At 35.3% G+C, this 20727-nt stretch overlaps 1 protein-coding gene across 13 annotated transcripts in view; it reads right to left on the bottom strand.

Annotated features, from left to right (window-relative positions):
• The window catches only part of NAALADL2 (N-acetylated alpha-linked acidic dipeptidase like 2), a 1514274-nt gene that overhangs the window by 1144619 nt on the left and 348928 nt on the right, over nucleotides 1-20727 (bottom strand). For all 13 annotated transcript variants that reach the window (XM_077161086.1, XM_077161088.1, XM_077161081.1 and 10 more), the window contains one exon: nucleotides 16399-16507. The gene's annotated coding sequence lies outside the window, so the exon portion shown is untranslated. The remainder of the gene's footprint in view (nucleotides 1-16398; nucleotides 16508-20727) is intronic.

Raw genomic sequence — 20727 nt, 5'->3', positions numbered from 1 at the left:
TTTTGATTAGAAATTCTATTATACATCATTTAATTAAAGTATCTTAAATCCGATGAAATCCCTTAAGTCAGAGAAGAATGTTTCAATTTGTGGTTCCATGAGCTAATTATTTTAAGAAAATAATTTCTAATAGTCATTGGAAATAGGAAATATGCCTGTACCTTGCTCTGTTAACTTCTTTGGCAATAGCTGGAATTGGATTGGTCAAAAGGCAACTATGTATGTCTTCAGGACACCAGCAAAGCAGTACAGATTGCAACTTTTAATTAAATAATATATTTGATATTTCATATATATAGACCAAAATAGTTATCAGAGGAAAAATAATTTGACCAGATTTCTGACCTAATGGAGGAGTTCATTAGCTAGACAATCATAACATATTAATTCAATGGTAAAGAGAATGAGTGAATTTAACTGTGCCACAATTTAGTTATATAATCTTACCCTTTCTTACTCTGCTTCCTCACTGCAAATGAAGATAATAAAACCTCTCATGGAGAGTGATAGGGAGGAGTATATGATGTAAAACATAAAAAGCATCTTTAGTACCATTTTTAATGAAAGTGTCATATCCCTTAACTTTGACAAGACTGAAAGATCAGAAATTACAGTTGTAAGTTATAGTCAAGTCCAAATCAAGCTCTGCTAATCGTCATATTATCTCGCCCCATTCTGAAGCACATCTCAATGTTATTCAAATCAAAATTCACAATAAAAAAAAAAGTCTCTGTTAACGTCTGGAATTTTGTGTATGTAGAAATGTGCTTTTCTCATTCTATATATTCTCAACCTTCAATTACAAAAGATTGATGAATTTTCAGGAATTTACTTAAGCCTATTAAACAAAACTTTCTGAATTGTTACATTAAACTATTTTCATTACATTTTATAAACCCAAATTTTACTATAACTCTGTATATTCTTCTTGAGATGCATTCTAAAATGTAGGGGTTTTAAAGAAAATCTGAAACAAAGTTTTTTTCCAAATATTCCCAGTTTCTCATTATAGCCCATCATAATAAACACAAACTTTTTAATGCTTTGAAGAAGAAATAGCAGTTAGTAGAGGCTTTCGTAGGTGGAATGGAATGTCATTTTGCTGAAACAAACTGCCTAGACGAGAAGTATAACTAAACTATTCTAAACTTATCCACTTCAACCCCCATTCTGCCATTTACATCCATTCCTTCCTAGCACTTCACAGCGTCCAGAAATTGTGTAGTTTGTCCAGTCCCTTTAAGCACATTTACCTGTTATAACAGTTTGATCTTGGGATGCAATATCTATTTCCTCAGAAATAAAAAGGATTAATAGCATAAATCTGAAATTTAAAAAGGAAATGAAATTCCATACAAAAAAGTAAAGATTATAAAGAAAAGGAAAATTCACAACTCTACAAGCTCATTTTATTCACCTCACCAACTTTAGAGTAAAATTTTCAGGAGAGGATATCAACAAGAAAATAAATTTGTTAGCAAATTTTCAGAGATCTATACATAAATAAAACATATAGATACACATTACATGGATGTTAATTATACGTTGCAAGCATTTATTTGCATGGAAAAAGTTAATATCAGAGTAGATACTATTAAATCTGTAAAGAAGCCTCACATCACATGACTCAGTTTTATCTGACATTAGTGTTTGTCATGGTTAGGGACAGGTGTCAACTTGGCAAGTTGTGGCACCTGTTCATCTGATTGGGCAAGCGCTGGCCTGTCTGTTGCAATGAGGACATTTCATAGGATTAGGTCATGATCACATCGGCTACATCCACAGCTGATTCCATTTGTAATCAGCCAAAGGGGAGTGTCTTCTGCAATTAGTGATGCTAAATCCAATCATGGGAAGCCTTTTAAGGAGGACTCAGAGGAGACAGGTTGCATTTCCTGCTTTGGCTGGTGAGCCTCTCCTGTGGAGTTCGTCCAGGCCATCCATTGGAGTCGTCGGCTTCGCAGCCTGCCCTGTGGATTTTGGACTCTGCATTCCTGCAGTCACGTGAGACGCTTTCGTGAATTTTGTATTTGCAAGTGTTCCCTGTTGGTTCTGTTTCTCTAGAGAACCCTAACTAATACATCTTGGTACCAGGAGTGGTTCTTAAGGAACAGAATCTTAAAAATGGGTTTTTATGAATGGTTTTCTACTCTGACTGGGCTCAGAGACACTAAGGACTCTGATTCCCATAATCAGAACGACACTCCCAATCCATGGACTGAGTTGGCAAAGGAGATAGTCAAAATATCATCATTCGATTCTCCTAATGCTTCGCTTGTACGAAGCCAGACTCTGGGGGATAATGTTTTTGACACCTTTACAGAGTTTTGTAGGAATAAGAGTTATAGAGATGTTGGTTGGTTGTTGTTAGATACACTGTCTACATTAAAGGGTGAAAGGGATGGGCTTAAGGCTTCAAACAAGAAGCTTAAGTGCCGTCTGAAAGATGTAGAGGTTTCTATGAGTATCCTGAAGGAAAATTTTATTTCCTGTAGCCGTAGACTTGAGATCTCTGAAAATCAGACTCAGAATCTTATTGTTAGAGTAGCAACTTTACAACGTAAACTGAAATCTCAGTCTTGCATGGTGTCTGCCGTTAAAGTGAGGGCATTGATTGGAAAGGAGTGGGACCCTGAAAAATGGGATGGTGACATATGGATTGATAATGATGTTGGGGGTGAGGTTGAAACCCTAGACCATGCTGAGCCTTCTTTAGATAACCCTGTAATAGTCTGCCCTGAGGACATAGCCACCCCACCTCCAGCCTGCCTTGAGGAATTGGCCACCCAACCTCCTCCTGAAGGGATTAGTCCTAGAGTTATTAATCCTGTTTCACCAGATGAAACTGCAAATGAAAGCCCTGAAGCAAATGGCTTGGAAGATATTTCTAATTCTTTTCATGACCCACCCCCACCACCCCTCATTTCTTCTAGACCTATAACTAGACTAAAGTCCCAACAGGCCCCTAAAGGTGAGGTACAAAGTATCACACATGAGGAGGTACGTTATACTCCAATAACAGCTGCTGTTCCAGATGTAGTATCATTGCTTGAGCAAATCAATACATCCCCTGGTACCTGGTATGCAGCTATTGATCTGGCAAATGCTTTTTTCTCAATAGCTATTAGTAAGGACCACCAGAAACAGTTTGCTTTCAGCTGGCAAGGTCAGCAATATACTTTCACTGTCCTACCTCAGGGGTATATCAACTCTCCAGCCCTATGTCATCATCTTGTTCGCAGAGACCTTGATCGTTTCTCCCTCCCACAAGACATCACACTGGTCCATTATATTGATGATATCATGTTGATTGGACCTAGTGAGCAAGAAGTAGCAACTACTCTAGATTTACTGGTAAGGCATTTGCATGTCAGAGGATGGAAGATAAATCCAACAAAAATACAGGGGCCTTCCACCTCAGTAAAATTTTTAGGTGTCCAGTGGTGTGGGGCATGTCGAGATATCCCTTCTAAGGTGAAGGATAAATTGCTGCATCTGGCCCCTCCCACATCCAAAAAAGAGGCACAACGCCTAGTTGGTCTTTTTGGATTTTGGCGACAACATATTCCTCATTTGGGTGTGCTACTCCGGCCCATTTATCGAGTGACCAGAAAAGCTGCTAATTTTGAGTGGGGACCTGAACAAGAGGAGGCTCTGCGACAGGTCCAGGCTGCTGTGCAAGCTGCTCTGCCACTTGGGTCATATGATCCAGCAGATCCAATGGTGCTGGAAGTGTCAGTGGCAAATAGAGATGCTGTCTGGAGCCTTTGGCAGGCCCCTATAGGAGAATCACAACACAGACCCTTAGGATTTTGGAGCAAAGCCTTACCATCTGCTGCAGATAACTACTCTCCTTTTGAGAAACAGCTTTTGGCCTGCTATTGGGCCTTAGTAGAGACTGAACGCTTAACCATGGGCCACCAAGTTACCATGAGACCTGAGTTGCCTATCATGAGTTGGGTGTTGTCTGACCCACCAAACCATAAAGTTGGGCGTGCACAGCAGCACTCTATTGTAAAGTGGAAATGGTATATACGAGATAGAGCCAGAGCAGGTCCTGAAGGCACAAGTAAGTTACATGAAGAAGTGGCACAAATGCCCATGGTTTCTACTCCTGCTGCCACACTACCTTCTCTTTCTCAGACCAGAGCTATGGCCTCTTGGGGTGTTCCTTACAGAGAATTGACTGAGGAAGAGAAAACTCAGGCCTGGTTTACAGATGGTTCAGCACGATATGCAGGTACCACCCAAAAGTGGACAGCTGCAGCATTACACCCCCTTTCTGGGGTGTCCTTGAAGGACAGTGGTGAGGGGAAATCCTCCCAGTGGGCAGAACTTCGAGCAGTGCACCTGGTTGTTCATTTTGCTTGGAAGGAAAACTGGCCAGAGGTGCGTTTGTATACTGACTCATGGGCTGTTGCTAATGGTTTGGCTGGATGGTCAGGGACTTGGAAAGACCATAATTGGAAAATTGGTGACAAAGAGGTCTGGGGAAGAAGTATGTGGATAGACCTTTCTGAGTGGGCTAAAAACATGAAGATATTTGTGTCCCATGTGAAGCACACCAGAGGGTGACTTCAGCAGAGAAAGATTTTAATAATCAAGTGGATAAGATGACCCGTTCTATGGATACCAGTCAGCCTCTTTCCCCAGCAACTCCTGTTATTGCCCAATGGGCTCATGAACAAAGTGGTCATGGTGGTAGGGATGGAGGTTATGCATGGGCTCAGCAACATGGACTTCCACTCACCAAGGCTGACCTGGCTACAGCCACTGCTGAGTGCCCAATCTGCCAGCAGCAGAGACCTACACTCAGCCCCCGATATGGCACCATTCCCCGAGGTGACCAGCCAGCTACATGGTGGCAGGTTGATTACATTGGACCACTCCCTTCATGGAAGGGGCAGTGATTTGTTCTAACTGGAATAGACACATACTCTGGATATGGGTTTGCTTTCCCTGCATGCAATGCTTCTGCCAAAACTACTATCCGTGGGCTTACAGAATGCCTTATCCATCGTCATGGTATTCCACATAGCATTGCTTCGGATCAAGGAACACACTTCACAGCAAATGAAGTGCGGGAATGGGCACATGCTCATGGAATTCTCTGGTCTTACCATGTTCCCCATCATCCAGAAGCAGCTGGATTGATAGAACGGTGGAATGGCCTTTTGAAAACTCAATTACGGTGCCAACTAGGTGGCAAAAACTTGAAAGGCTGGGGTAATGTTCTCCAGGAAGCTGTGTATGCTCTGAATCAGCGTCCGCTGTATGGTGCTGTTTCTCCCATAGCCAGGATCCATGGGTCCAGGAACCAAGGGTGGAAATGGGTGTGGTGCCACTCACTATTACTCCTAGTGATCCACTAGGAAAATTTTTGCTTCCTGTCCCTGCTACCCTGAGTTCTGCTGGTCTACAGGTTTTAGTTCCAAAATGGGGTGTGCTTTCTCCAGGAGAAACAACAGTGATACCACTGAACTGGAAGTTAAGATTGCCACCTGGCCACTTTGGGCTACTTATGCCTCTGGATCAACACACCAAGAAGGGGATTACATTATTGTCTGGGGTAATTGACCCTGACTATCAGAAGGAAGTAGGACTGCAACTACATAATGGAGATAAAGAAGAGTTTTCTTGGAATATAGGAGATCCCCTGGGGCGTCTATTAGTACTACCATGTCCTGTGATTAAAATCAATGGAAAACTGCAACAACACAATCCAGGCAGGACCACTAATGGCTCTGAGACTTCAGGAATGAAGGTTTGGGTCACCCCACCAGGCAAAGAACCACGGCCAGCTGAAGTGCTTGCTGAGGGTAAAGGGAACATGGAATGGGTAGTGGAAGAAGGTAGTGAAAAATATGAACTTCGACCACGTGATCAGTTACAGAAACGAGGACTGTAATGCTGTTTTGTTTGTGTTATACTATTTAAGTTGTAAGATATCAAGTTTAAGAATGAATGTTGCCCAAGGATTTGCACGCTATTCTGGAGAGATTTAATGTGTTTCCAGTTATATGCAGGACAGTTGAGTATTGTCAGGTAAAAGAAAAAATGTGTGCTTATTTGTTTTCATTTGGAAATTAAGTATGGTCTAAGGTGATATATATATATATATATATATATATATATATATATATATATATATATGTGCCAAGTTGACAAGGGGTGGACTGTCATGGTTAGGGACAGGTTTCAACTTGGCCAAGTTGTGGTACCTGTTCATCTGATTGGGCAAGCGCTGGCCTGTCTGTTGCAATGAGGACATTTCATAGGATTAGGTCATGATCAGGTCAGCTACATCCACAGCTGATTCCATTTGTAATCAGCCAAAGGGGAGTGTCTTCTGCAATTAGTGATGCTAAATCCAATCATGGGAAGCCTTTTAAGGAGGACTCAGAGGAGACAGGTTGCATTTCCTGCTTTGGCTGGTGAGCCTCTCCTGTGGAGTTCGTCCAGGCCATCCATTGGAGTCGTCGGCTTCGCAGCCTGCCCTGTGGATTTTGGACTCTGCATTCCTGCGGTCACGTGAGACGCTTTCGTGAATTTTGTATTTGCAAGTGTTCCCTGTTGGTTCTGTTTCTCTAGAGAACCCTAACTAATACAGTGTTCATTCAAATTCTTTCCTTCAGCAAGACATGCCAGGCTGTTTTACACCTCTATGTATTACTCATTTTGTAGTAAGACTATGGAATTCTACTCCTCCCCCTGCAAAATGTTGTTCCAAAGATAAACATATTGCTCAGGGGATAAATATTTTTAAGTCTTTTATCCATAGAAAAGAATCAATGAAATTAAATAAATTAAGCATCTAACTTGAAAAGTTAGGAAGGGAATGACAAAGTATATTGAAATAAAACAGAATAAATTAATAAAGAAAAAGTAGATAATCAGAAAATTTAAAAAAAAATCACATGATTAATAAATAAACCCAAATTCTGGTTATTTGAATGGAAAAGATACTGGTGAGCCTTTATTTTCCTTTTTTTTTTCTTAAGAAGGAAGGTAGAAATACATAAAAGTAAATGATAAATGATTAAAGAAAAATAATTACAGACAGGGTTAATTGAAAAATATTATAGTAGACTATTTTGCTCAAGAGTATAGAAATAAATCTGAAAACCTAGATAAAACAGACGATTTGGTAGGAAAATGTAATTTATCAAAACTCAACATCAGAAAAAGAAAGAGACTCTAATAAGTGAATTTCTCAATAGATAAGCCCAAGAACAATAAGCCCAGATGGCTTCATGGAGAAAATTTTTTTAAAACTTTTAAAATTCAAACAATGCCAAGCTTCTAAAACCTTTTCCAGAGCATAGTAAAGAAACCTCTTGATCTAACAAATATTGCATGCACACACACACCCCCCATACATAAAGTCTCAAGTCAATGTCCCTTATGAATATAAAAGCAAAAATCTCAAATCAAATATTAGCATACAAACCAAGTTTTATATGGAAGGAATCAAACAACATGACAAAGCGAGGTTTATTCAAAAAATTTAAGCACTGTCAATATTAGTAAATCTGTTAATAAAATGTTATGGGACTATTTATAGAATATTAATTCTATTAGAATATTGATAGACTATTAATATACCTCAGAAAATATTATATTTTCTTTTCATAGATGATGAAAAGACATTTTTAAAAATACAATAACCATTTCTGCTTAGAATATTCAATAAAATAAAGCTAGATAACTCATTATATATTACATATCTAATTTAGCTCAAAGCCAGTATCACGCAAAATAAAAATCTGCATTTGCAGTTATTATACAGAATAAACAATTGCATTTGCAGATACATGCAGAATAAAAAAATGGATTTTCATTTCCATGTATTTTCATAAAGATACATATGAAACTATTAATAAATTACTTCTTTAGGTAAAGGTGGGGGTTGGAAATATGGGTGAAACCAGACTTTTCTGTCTTCACTTCTATGCATTTACAAAATTGTTGAACCATGGAAATGTATTCCCTGTTCAAAAAACAAGCTAACAATGAGAAATAACTTAAAACATTTTATAGAACCTAATAAGTCATTTGGAAAAGGATTAAGCAAAAAGTTCTAACAATGATTTTGGTGCTTCTACTTTGATCCGTAAGTTGGATAATTGCACATTTCACCAAGATGGAAAATATAATGTAGGTACAGAAATGGGAGAAATCTTATCAATTCAGATTTAGGTATGTTGGGCTATAATTGTATCTGGAACTCATCACTAGTCTTAGGTGACCAATCAACCAGGTTTGCCTGGCACTGTTTTAGTTTAACACTGAAATCCCAGTTTTGTCAATGGGTACAGAAGGTTAGAGGAAACGCACAAAACTTATGTGACTGTACAAATAACTGGGGCCACATGCAACATTTTTTTTTTCTTAGTTTTGAAGGGATATGACATATGTCATCCCCCTTCCATAGTCACTGTAGCTGTTTCTTCCCCAACCACTGATGTCAGCGACCAGGATTTACAGCTCACGATAATGAATGAGTCATTGCTGCATAACTCCAAGTGACGAGTGACATGGCTTCTGGGCAGTAACAATATGTGTGTGATCATGAGCAAATACAGTCTATCTTTATAGACTTTGCCTCTGGGTTTGAACTGTTGTGTTAGGCATCGTGGTAGTGAGTTTAAGTTTTAACTGTGAATATCGTGATCAGGTTTTCGAAGAGATAATGAAAATGAGAATGATTTCAATATCAATGCCAGCCATAACCTAGACAACTGTATTATTTTAATATCATGGAAAGACAGGTAAATTGGATTAGGGAAGTTGATAAGCAAAATAGCTTTCTACATGATAGGCAGAATTTGGGAATGGGCAGGTGAAGATGTGGATGTGAAAGCATATATGGAGACTAAATTTTATAATTCCTTGTTAAGGAAGGCATGCACTTCTGAAACAATCAAACATTTTTCCATTAAATCAAAAGACACCAATGTGCAGCTAAAAATAGCCACTATATTACTTTGGGCACATCACAAAAAACAAACATCATTGTACGGTCTCCTTGATTGTTCTATAAAACTGAATAAAATTACATTTCCTGATTCAGAGGTTACAACTATGTAGGCAAACAGTAAGGAAACTTGACGCATATGCTGGCCTTTTACACTGGAGAGATAATTTAGTCCTATCTTCCCAAGGATGATGCCTTCTACAGTTCATTAAGCAATACATCAAAATATGTCAACAATCACAAAAAATGTGCCCCCTAGCTCTTTTTTAAACAAAATTCATGTTATTTAAATTGAAATAAACTGTACAAAACTGATTTTCTTTACTAAAAATAACAGCAATATTTTCTGTATTATTCCTAGATAAATCACAAAACACTTATTTTTGTAGGCCTTTCAGTGTTGCTTATAAATCAAAACCCTCTAGCTCTTAAGTGAATTGATGATAGATTTTCAAATGATTTTCTAGATTTTTATCAGGATTTTAGTGCAACCATAGGAAACATAAAATAAAGAATATTAATATCTAGTCCTGATGCAAACTAAACTTTCTTCATTATATTAGTTGACTATTACTGCTACAATAAATTACCACAGATTTAACAGTTTAAGATGAAATACATGTTTTTTTAACCTTATAGTTCTGGGAGTAGGAATTCCAAAATGGGTCTCACTAGGCTAAAGAAAAGGTGTCAGGGCTAAAATCAAGGTATCAACAAGGGAGAATCTGTTTCCCCGCCTTCTGGGGCTGCCCACCACACTTCTCTATTGGCCCCTTTAATCTTCAAAGTCATCACTGGCTAATTGAGCCTCTCCTGTCACATCTCTCTGACATTAACTCTTCTGGCTCCCTCTTATCTATTGCAGATTAGATTGGGCCCATCTGAATAAACCACAATATTCTCTTTATCTCAAAGTCATTGGTTTAGTAACCATAATTTCATCTGTGATCTTAATTCTCCTTTGTCATATAAGAGAACAGATTCATAGATTCCAGGGATTAGCCCATGGGCATATCTGGTTCATTATTATGCCTACCACATAGGTATCTGTATATTTGGCAGCCAGTGCTAATGTAAATTTTGGCAAGTTCCAACTAGTCTATGAGCTTTTCACCAAAGAAAATGCAAAGGCATTACCTGCTAAATGTCCTATGTACATTGTACACAACAGTGCTAAAAGCAGGTGTGATTTGCCAACTTGTGATACTGAAGAGCTCATACTGAAAGCTTTCAGTCATTTTTCAGTTTATTCAAAATATGTATAAGCACCTAATGAGATTTTGGACATCATTGAAAAGTAAAAATAGCTCCTTGTTAGACATGTGCCTATAAGATCTCTATCATTGTTATCGACCATAGAAAAGTTATTAAAATGTTGGTTTGACATAAAATCATTTTCAAAATGTGGGACAAGAATAAAGCTCTTTTCTAATTTAGAACTATACTGAGGATGACAATGGAAAAGAAAAAGATTACAATAAAACAGACAGATTGATTTGCTATGAACTGAACACTTTTGAGTTGTTGCATGTTTAGGTCAAGACAAAAACTTACATAGTCTGCTTCAGAACATAGCCTGCTTCAGAATGCCAGAAATTACTCCAGAAAAGGGAAGCCAACTTCAACGGGACTTTCTCATTTCTTTACCCAAATTGTAACTTACTGGAATTCAATTGTTACAAGTTCAAATTACCTCTGTACTTTAAAACCATTTTCCTTGAGCAAGAGAGGTTTAACTCATTGTGGCCCTAATGTGCTTCAGATTTTTTTTTTAAATGATGGATATTTTAGACAGGGATAGCCTACATGATAAATTCTAGAGGCAAACAGCTAGTCTATCAAAACAAGCCTGTAGATCTAATGTGGTTAAATATATCTGGAATCTAATTCCAACAAGGCTAAAACCTTGCGGCTGATAGTAAGTAAAACCCTAAAGAGCCAAAGGATTTTATTGAGAGCATATTTGGCTTGAGGTCAAATTGGAATCATACCAGGAATTAGTGTAATATGGGCTGGATAAGAGCAAAGCTGCAAATCAAAGTGAATTTTATGTTTGACTGTATTCAGTTTTATCACTATATAAAAGAAAAGAAGTATAACTTAAAGGCTGCAGGCCGTTTGGAGAAATATTGTTGGAAAAGGAAATAGAAAGAGTAAAAATGTCCTATTTGTATCACAGGGCAGAAAGAAATATGTCATTGTTATTTTATATTTATTACAATCATATTATTATAAATAAAGATAATTGTTTAATTGGTCCTTTTACATCTCCCTTCTTTTAAAATCTTACATTTGTGTATCTCAAAAGTACAAATGAATATAGTCTATAAAAGATAGACATACAATAAAGAGGTTAAAATAAATTTGTGTCCTTGAGGTCAGGAAGAAAGCACGATGAAAATATTATGTATGCCTTTTTATTTTTTAATCTGGTCCTCTATGGCTGTGTCCAGGGAGGCTCTCCAAATGTTGATTACTATAGTACTTGGACCTGAAGCTCAAGAGAATGGTCTTGGCTGAAAATATATATTTGGTAGTGAAAAGAAAAAAAACAAAAACAAATTTTGTACTATTTTTTACTTAGATTATTACAGCATCTCCTTATGTTTTAATTACCTTTGTCCTCACTAAACAGTGAATGTTGTGAGGGAAGGAACGGTCACATATTTACCTTTGTTTTTTTCAGGATCCAATTTATTGACTGACATATAATAGGGCCCCCATAAATATTTGTGGAATGAAATTGCCTTTGAAAAATTTTAAAGAGTATATTTTGGGAAACATTGACATGTTACATATGGTGGAACTGTTTTATATATAAAAGAGTAAGAGAAATAAGAGAACAAGTTTTGCAGTAATACAAACAAACTTTCATTTAAAAGGGGGAACATTCAGCTTGAAAAAAAATCAATTTTAGATATAGCTCTGTTGAAAAAAACAAATATAAAACATATTTCAAGGAGAAGAAAGCACTTCATAAATACAACTATGAAATTTATAGAATGTAAGTTAACAAGAGACCATATGTCAAATTCACAAGGAAATGTTACAGATTTATTTCTGATATATAAAGAAATGAAACCGCTTACTTAAATAAAGATAATTTTCAGCATCAAGTACTAAATGGATTGCTGTCAGATTGATTAGTTGTGTTGAAAGTTGATTTTTTAAATTAATATCAAGAATTAAATGCAAAGAGCTTAAAAAAACTTAAGAAATTAGGCCAGGGCTATTTAACAATTAACTTATCTATGTAAAGATTAAATGTTAAAGACTGGAGTTCTTTACCTTTAAAATATCACTTAGTGCATAGTGTCTTTTTATTTCTCATATAAGTACAATTCTTTCCTTTCATTTCTTTAGAAATTTGCCTTCCTAGATTACAAAATTATTAAAGAAAAGTTAAAAATGTAATATACTTTCATATCCAATGACTGTTTCTTGTATATAAAATATCATTTCTGTCTGAACTATTACAATGGAATTTAAATATTTAATTTATTTGCATTAGTTTTAAGCATTTTATATTAAAGTCTATGCTACAGCTTAAAGCAAAAAAAATATTTCAATAATTGTATCATAATGTATTTTTAAACCAATGAACTATAAATCTCCTCCTAACAAACTATTCTCATGTTGAGTGGATTAGAAAAACATTATTTAGATCAAGTTACATGGGGAGGGGTGGGGGTTAAGAATTTAAAGAGATATTACGTAAAATAGCTCAAGACTTTTTCCGTTATTTTTCTTCCCTATTTCTCCCTTGTATGGAACTTAGAATATCAACAAGACTATTCAGGTTCATTAGTTTAGAAATATACAGCTCCTAAGTGTTGTAGGATACCAGCTTTTATTTTTCCATTGAATTGCTGCTGTTAGATCATTTAACTGCCCTAATTATTTTATTGGTCTTGTACTCTAAGCAAAGCCTGATTCTTGAGGGAAACAAAACAGCAGAGAGTAAGTTCCAGGAAAGATCATATTTATTAAACAGTTTTGTGAGAACCTTCCCCTTAAAAAAAAAAAAATCATGTTAAAATTATTTATCCTAGTTCAAAGAGACCCAGGAAAGGATGGCAATCCTCAGGCATCATAAAGCTCCTTTAGCCAGCCCCAGCATCCAGCCACTCACTAATATGTGATTTCTAATTACTTTTGTAGTTTGTCATTGTTTAACACAATCAAATCTAATTGACCAGAAAATTTTGGTTAGATTGTACTAAACTACGGTTAAATTTTTACTGTTATTATTCTGGTTTCTTTGTGAACATCTCTACTTTACTGCATCATTAAACTTTAAATTAGATTTAGATAATAAGACTATTTTACAAAATTTTCAAACAACCACAATATTCAAACAGGAGCTACAGTACTTTTAAATCCACTGTCATATCTTTTGTTAAAAATTTAATTCATAACCATTCTTTCTGAGTTATTAAAAACAATGACACTTTAATGTCAATTAAACACTTCATTTGAAAGCCATGACTAATAATGTCAAATGTTAAAGGTGAACTGATATAAGGGGATTTCAGAACCTCTTTTGTAGCGTGAAGGGAATCCAAGTCTGAAGATTCTTACTTTGAGAACCACTGATGAGTTGTACATGCAAGAGAGGTGGAAATTAATTACCGCGCTTTAGAAGCTTACATTGTTTTATTTTCTTGTTGGGAATCAGTGAGCTAAGCAACGGATTAGACATTCTTAACGTTAAATCTCTATGCAGAGGACAAGAATAAATGGATAATTGGGTTTGGCGTTTAAATGTCTACTTTGTCCATATACCCTTTATGTTAATAAAATACTGACAACAAAACATACAAATTTATCCCTTAAAGAGAATGTTGAATTACACTGGTGATTTTTTACAATATACTTTTACAAAACAAGACAATAGTATATAAAGTAACAGCAAGAAAAAGCCTCACTGTATACCTTATACTTAAAATTGTATCTGCTACTGTTTTCATAAGGGTTTATTCCTGTGTTCCACAATATATGGAGCCTTCAGAGAACATAATAGGCAGTTAAAAAAGAGCTGATATATTTTTCTAACATAAGAAATAAAAGAACAATACTCCTATGGGTCAGTGAAGGAACTAATCTAAACAGTTAGTTCTTCAGATATGAATTGATATGAGATCAAGTTCTTCAGGTATGAATTGGACAGCAAATACTTAAAATAATTACAATATGGCTGGACTATAACAGCTAAAGCAAAATTCACAACATTATTTTTTTGAATTATATAGCCTAAGGCAATATTGGTTTCTATTAGCATATGGAAAATCACCTGAAACATATAGTACATCTCACATAATAAGCTCTTTTGCAAAACTGGTCAACCTGGTGATTTGAATCTATCTACAAATGCAAACAATCATGAAATGAAATGTATATGACTAATAAAGATAACAAAAGAGAAGATATTGGAAGGACCCAACTACAAGTACAGAAATTCCAGTTCATTCTAATTCTCCTTTTATTACCAGGATAATACATGTGGCTCCCAATAGCTGTGGGTTCAGTTTTGTCATAGACATAAATTCTGATTTAAATTGTGCCAAAGAAAATAATCTCCAGAGTATGTTGACTAGGCCCAGTTCCCATTTTCTAATAGGCCTGTTGCCCAGTTGCCATCAGCATCTGATAAAATGTACTTATTTTCTCAGCTCAAATTATAGTTTATAAGACAGTAAAAAGTGATTTAAAAATATGCCAATGCTGTAAGAAGGAAAATAGAAAATGCACAAACTGATGGTAATAGAAAATACACACTAAAAATATTAAAATCACTGCTGATATTTTCTATATAAAACAATATTGTCATTAAAATATTAGCTAAAAATATTCTTCAAAAGAATGTACAAATTTTAAATATTTCTTAAAGAATCATAAAACTAGTCCCCAAAAGGTTGCATGAACACTCTGTTCAGATGATTCTTTTAGTAAAAAAACATTTAAGTCAGACACTACTAATCAGTAATTTACAGGGCATGTTTTATTCTTGAGCTATAATACTAGAGTCAAAAAAACCAAAACAAAAAATAAAAACAAAAACAAAAAAACATATCCATGAAAGAAAAATCAAACCAGGGAAATAGTAAAAGGAATATCATATAGGCATGGAATTTTATGGCAAAAATAATCACTTTTATTCCACAACTTTTCTGTCAGATTCAAAGGGAAATTAACCCCCTCCAAACTACATATTTTATTATATTTATTTAGTTTTATTACTTAAAAAGGAATACAAAGAGCAAGTAGATCTAAACAATATTGTTAGTGCATTACACAGTCACAAAGTTTTACTACCATAAAATTGAATTGAAGCCCACTTTAGAATTTATTCAATCCAAGGGTCAGATTCAACACATTTATGCATATATATATATATTTTTTACAGCTTTAAACCTCTGGACTCTAAATGACTTTAGAATGGGCACAGCCTCTTTTACCACAGGCCTACCATTCTTTTCTGTCTCACCTCCAGCCACTTCATGCATTTACATTATCTGCCTGATCATTGAAAGGACATAGATTTGTCACCCTTTCCTGATTTAACCAAATCCCTTCAATTCAGATGCAAGGGAACACTCCTGCTTTAAATGATTCACCCAAGTTCCTAAAACATATTGGTAACCATACCTGGTCTTCTCAGATTTCTTGGCATCTGGTTCTGTGCTGTCTTTTACACCTTTGTATAAACCACCCCATGTAAAGTTTTATAAACAGCACGCTTGAATCAGCATTTGAGCATTGGTGGTACCCAGTGCTCTACAGAAAAAATGTATTGCAATCACACACTGGTGTAACAACAACCAAAAAAAAAGGGCAGGGGGTTTCTAGAAAGAACTGTAAGTTTTCCTTTGGAATGTCTTCAAACTCCAACGCTCAAATGGAAGTAAACAGTCTATGTGTGGTAAATGGCTATATACAGTCAAATGTTCCAGAAGTTCAACAAACCTTGAAAAAGTACACTTGGAAAAATTAAATAATAATAAACCATTTTGGACTGTGTACAAGCTGCACTGTTGCTGTTTCTTTTGAGTAAAATTAATGAGCCAGCTTAAACTAAAGAATGAGACTAATTGGCTTAGTTATCATCAACTGTATGATTATATAAAAAACAAATTGTTACACAGAAATGCAAGGAAGTTATACCAGCTTCAAGTAGGTGCAAGGACAGCCATACATCTTAAAATATTCAGATAATACGACCCAAAGTAAATGGGCTCAAGTCCAGGAAAGATGAATAAAAGTTGGAATATATAAATTAAGACTTTAACACAGTATAATACTTGCATGCTTACTCTTTTCCCCCCAAATTAGCAGCTGAGTCTAAGTATGCCAAGTAACCATATTAAAAGTAGATTCAAGAGTAAAAGTCTTAAATTCTAATGAAAATAATTAGATCTTACTTCAATCAAATAATCCTAGTGCAACCAGAGGGTCTTCACAGGTTACAGGAGACTGACAGTCTGAACTTGGAGCTCTTCAGCCAAGTGCCTAACAGTCAAAGCTCATTTCCTGTTCATAAATCAAAAAAAAAAAAAAAAAAACAAGACGTGATCAATTTAAATTGAGAACTGTATCAAATAATTTAACCCTTGGCTCAAATTTTATTCTTTAGTTAATGCATTTCAGTTTTCCTTTAATAGTTCATTTATTATAACCTGACTGAAATTCTTCATTCTTTGGAAATCAAGCATGCAAAAACAGGGGCTGGGGAGTGGGAATCGAGAATTATTGTTTGATGGGCACTGAGTTTCCTTTTGGGTTGATGAACAACTCTTAGAAATGGATGGTGGTGTTGGTAGCCCAATATTTTAATGTAATTAATATCACTGAACTGTACATAGGATAGAGATTTAAATGGGAAATTTTATATTGCATATATTTTACAATAAAAATGAATGTCTAGTCTTTTTTTTTTAAAAAGCACAGTATTCTATATCAAGGATAAATAATTTTCTCTCTTACTTTCATTTTTTTATTAATTAAAAAAATTAACAGACAAAACATTTAGAAATCATTTCATTCTACATATATAATCACTTTCATTTTTAGTATTTACATTTGTAACTTCATTCAGTAAGCATAAACGTCCCAAGTACTTTGTGCTGTGCACTAAACATAATAAAAGTGAAGTAGAAGACACACAAATGCACATGAAATGACTTATTAGCTCTTGGGAGAGAAAGAGTTAAAGAAAGGCAGCTCTGAGTAGTGATACAAGCCAATCTGGACTAAAATCTTGAAATCTACTGAACACCTGAATGACCTCGGATAATTTACCTAATTCATTTATTTCAATCTCTTCATTAAAATTTAATAAGTTTACAATAAAATATTGTGAGAATGAGAGACATTACATATAATGTACCTAGCACAGTGTCTAACATGTACCAGTTGCCCAATAAATGATTTATATGATTAAGTAGCTTTTGAGGGCATTGACCATTTTCTACAATTATTTTATATCTTGTAAAATGACAGGCTTGATTATTCCATATTTCATTTGTGTTATTAAATGATAGTGCCATGAGTTATAGAGGTGCTTATCTTTCCCTCTTCCTATTTTTATATTTTTATCTTAGCTTTGAGACATTTGAAAGCTATAAAATATTTTATCCTCCTTTTAATATCACCACACTCCAAGTAAAATGATATCGTTTTCTTTAGTCAAGGCCAACTTGTGGTATTCTACATGCCTGAGTCTAGTTTAAAAAAAAAAAAAAAATTCTTGCCTCTATGTTAGGTTACTTCATCTTTGGTTCTCTAATTATTTCTCTTTCATTCAAAGCCTCACATCTCCCTCAGCCAGTACACAAAAGGAAAGAATGTGCCACAAAATCCTCAAGTACCAAAATACAGAAAAAAACAAAAATTCTACTTTTTATCTTAAATTCTTTCTGCCTTCTGGGGAAAAGTGTTTACGATAAATCCTGCAGATTCACCCAGTTTGGAAGACCCATTCAACTCTTCCTCTTTTATTTTCTCAGAACTTTCAGGGCTTTTTGTTAATAGTAACTTAACAAAATGTTAACTTGAATAACACATGAATGATAAGATTCCTGGACTCGTTTATTCTCAAATAAATTATTTTTTAATTTTTTTTTAATTTAAAAAAAAAACACAACAACAAGAAATGCCAACATTCTTAACTTTTGATCATTCCATTCTGCATATCAGTAATTCACAATATCACCACATAGTTGCATATTCATCATCATGATCATTTCTTGGAATATTTGCATCTATTCAGAAAAAGAAATAAAATGAAAACAGAAAAAAATTCATACATACAATACTCTTTACCCCTCCTTTTCATTGATCACTAGCATTTCAATCTAAATTTATTTTAACATTTGTTCCCTCTATTATTTATTTTTATTCCATATGTTCTAGTCATCTCTTGACAAGGTAGATAAAAGGAGCATCAGACACAAGGTTTTCACAATCACACAGTCACATTGTGAAAGCTGTATCATTATTCAATCATCCTCAAGAAACATGGCTACTGGAACACAGCTCTTCATTTTCAGGCAGTTCCCTCTAGCCTCTCCACTACATCTTGACTAATAAGGTGATATCTACTTAATGTGCAAGAATAACTGCCAGGATAACCTCTCAACTCTGTTTAGAATCTCTCAGCCATTGACATTTCATCTCTTATTTCACTCTTCCCCCTTTTGGTCAAGAAGGTTTTCTCAATCCCTTGTTGCTGAGTCTCAGCTCATTCTAGGATTTCTGTCCCACGTTGCCAGGAAGGTCCACACCCCTGGGAGTCATGCCCCACGTACACAGGGAGAGGGTGGTGAGTTTGCTTGTGTTGACTGGAGAGAGAGGCCACATCTGTGCAACAAAAGAGGTTATCTTGGGGGTAACTCTTAAGTCTAATCAAATAAATTATTTGATTCAAGAATAAGCAATCTTTCATCATCAATACACACACACACACACAGATTTCAGGGAGGCTTATGAAAATCTTTGCTGTGGGGAATTAAAATGATACGGAATGGGGACCATTAAAGGTGACTACTCAGTTTTCCACTTTTATTTAAAAGTGCCTCAAGGTATTTTTGGGCAGGTTCCTTCATAAAGTAATTATTGTCTTTGTACAGACATGGGCTTCTGCTCTCCCTCACCACTGTAATGAAGAAGTAGTCATACAAAGGCTTTGGACAGATCTGTAAAGGAGACAAGCTCTCAACGCTCAAATCACAGAACATGCTTAGTCACATGGCACTTTCCTCCTAATCTTTCTCTTGGCATCTAACTGGATAAAAATGGCATGTTGCCATCTGCATCTCTGCATTTGATTCAAAATCAAACTTTTTAAGATTGGATTAGATAGCTGAAAAGTCATTGTCAAATTGTCCAATATAATACCTTTGTTTGATTCTTTGTTTTTCTAATTCCAAATTTCACTTTCTTTACTAAATGAAATGAACTCTAATTTCTTGTTTCGAAATGCATTATTCAAAATACAGGTTCTTTAGCAAACTTGCCTGAATTAGTTCCTTGTGTAACTTTTAAATATTACCTAACATCAAAATACTGGAAATGGAAGGAAGCCAAAAGATTTATCTCAGGCAAAAACTCAGACCATCAACTACTATCATGTCTCATTAGATGGTTAATTTGATAATAGATTCAATCCAGTTTCATAGCCAAGGTTTTAGTAAAAAAAAAAAAAAAAATTAGAAACGAAAAACCCTCTTGTCTACGCAGTTTTTTTCAATGCAGATTTTTATAAACAATATACCTTTGTATCTGAAGGACAAAATGGTACAACCCTTTAGAAAACATGTTCCGTTCTAATAGTGGCCTGATAAAAACATATTAATACACTAATTTGGTTTTCTTAAACATAGTATATAAAAGCAAAGCAAAGTAAAACAGAATGAAAAAACCAATGCATGCTAGTTTCTAATTAAGCACAGTTTCTGTGGGATTAATCTAACAGCTACCATTTTGTTAGCTTATGGAAGATAATTACCAACTTCTTCCAAAAGTACTTTTCTTCACACTAGTCTACTGATCAAGACTTAACAAAAAGTCCCTATTGCCAATTACATAAATTTAATTTTGATTTTAATATCCACAAAAAGCTCACCATAGGGCGGGCCGCGGTGGCTCAGCGGGCAAAGTGCTTGCCTGCTATGCCGGAGGACCTCGGTTCGATTCCCGGCCCCAGCCCATGTAACAAAAAACGGAAAAACAAAATACAATAAAACAAGAAAATGTTTAAAAGATGTTTCCCTTTCTTCCTTCCTTCCTTCCTTCTATCCTTCCTTCCTTCTCTCTGTCTTTCCTTTAAAAAAAAAAAAAAAAAAAAAAAAAAAAAAAAAAAAAAAAAGCTCACCATAGGTTAAGCATATCAACTTCAATACTTCCAAAAGGCTTTGGAATTCCTTAATATCTGGAGCCTGCTCCAAGCCTCTTGACTACAAGAGCTATGCGTTGGTTAGCTGTGCCCCTAGGACCCATTGCTGTGCCAATATATAGAGAATGCACAATAAATATCAATTAAATGGCATCTCTGACCCTTAACATTTCTAGAAATTTCCACAAACCTTTCTTTATCACAGGTCTTCTTACTGTCTCTTGGAAAAACACACTGTTCCCTGCACACTGCTCCCTCCATGGCCTTTTCTCTATCCATACTTCTTCCTGAGGCATTTATTCTGCTCTCTACCTCCTCTTTACACCCTCACCAATCATGAAATCTATTCCAGCTGGGC

Source organism: Tamandua tetradactyla, chromosome 5, assembly GCF_023851605.1.
Source record: "Tamandua tetradactyla isolate mTamTet1 chromosome 5, mTamTet1.pri, whole genome shotgun sequence".
In the NCBI taxonomy this organism is placed as follows: Eukaryota; Metazoa; Chordata; class Mammalia; order Pilosa; family Myrmecophagidae; genus Tamandua; species Tamandua tetradactyla.
The sequence above is the reverse complement of the archived record's forward strand: the minus strand, read 5'-3'. Positions and strand labels throughout refer to the sequence as shown.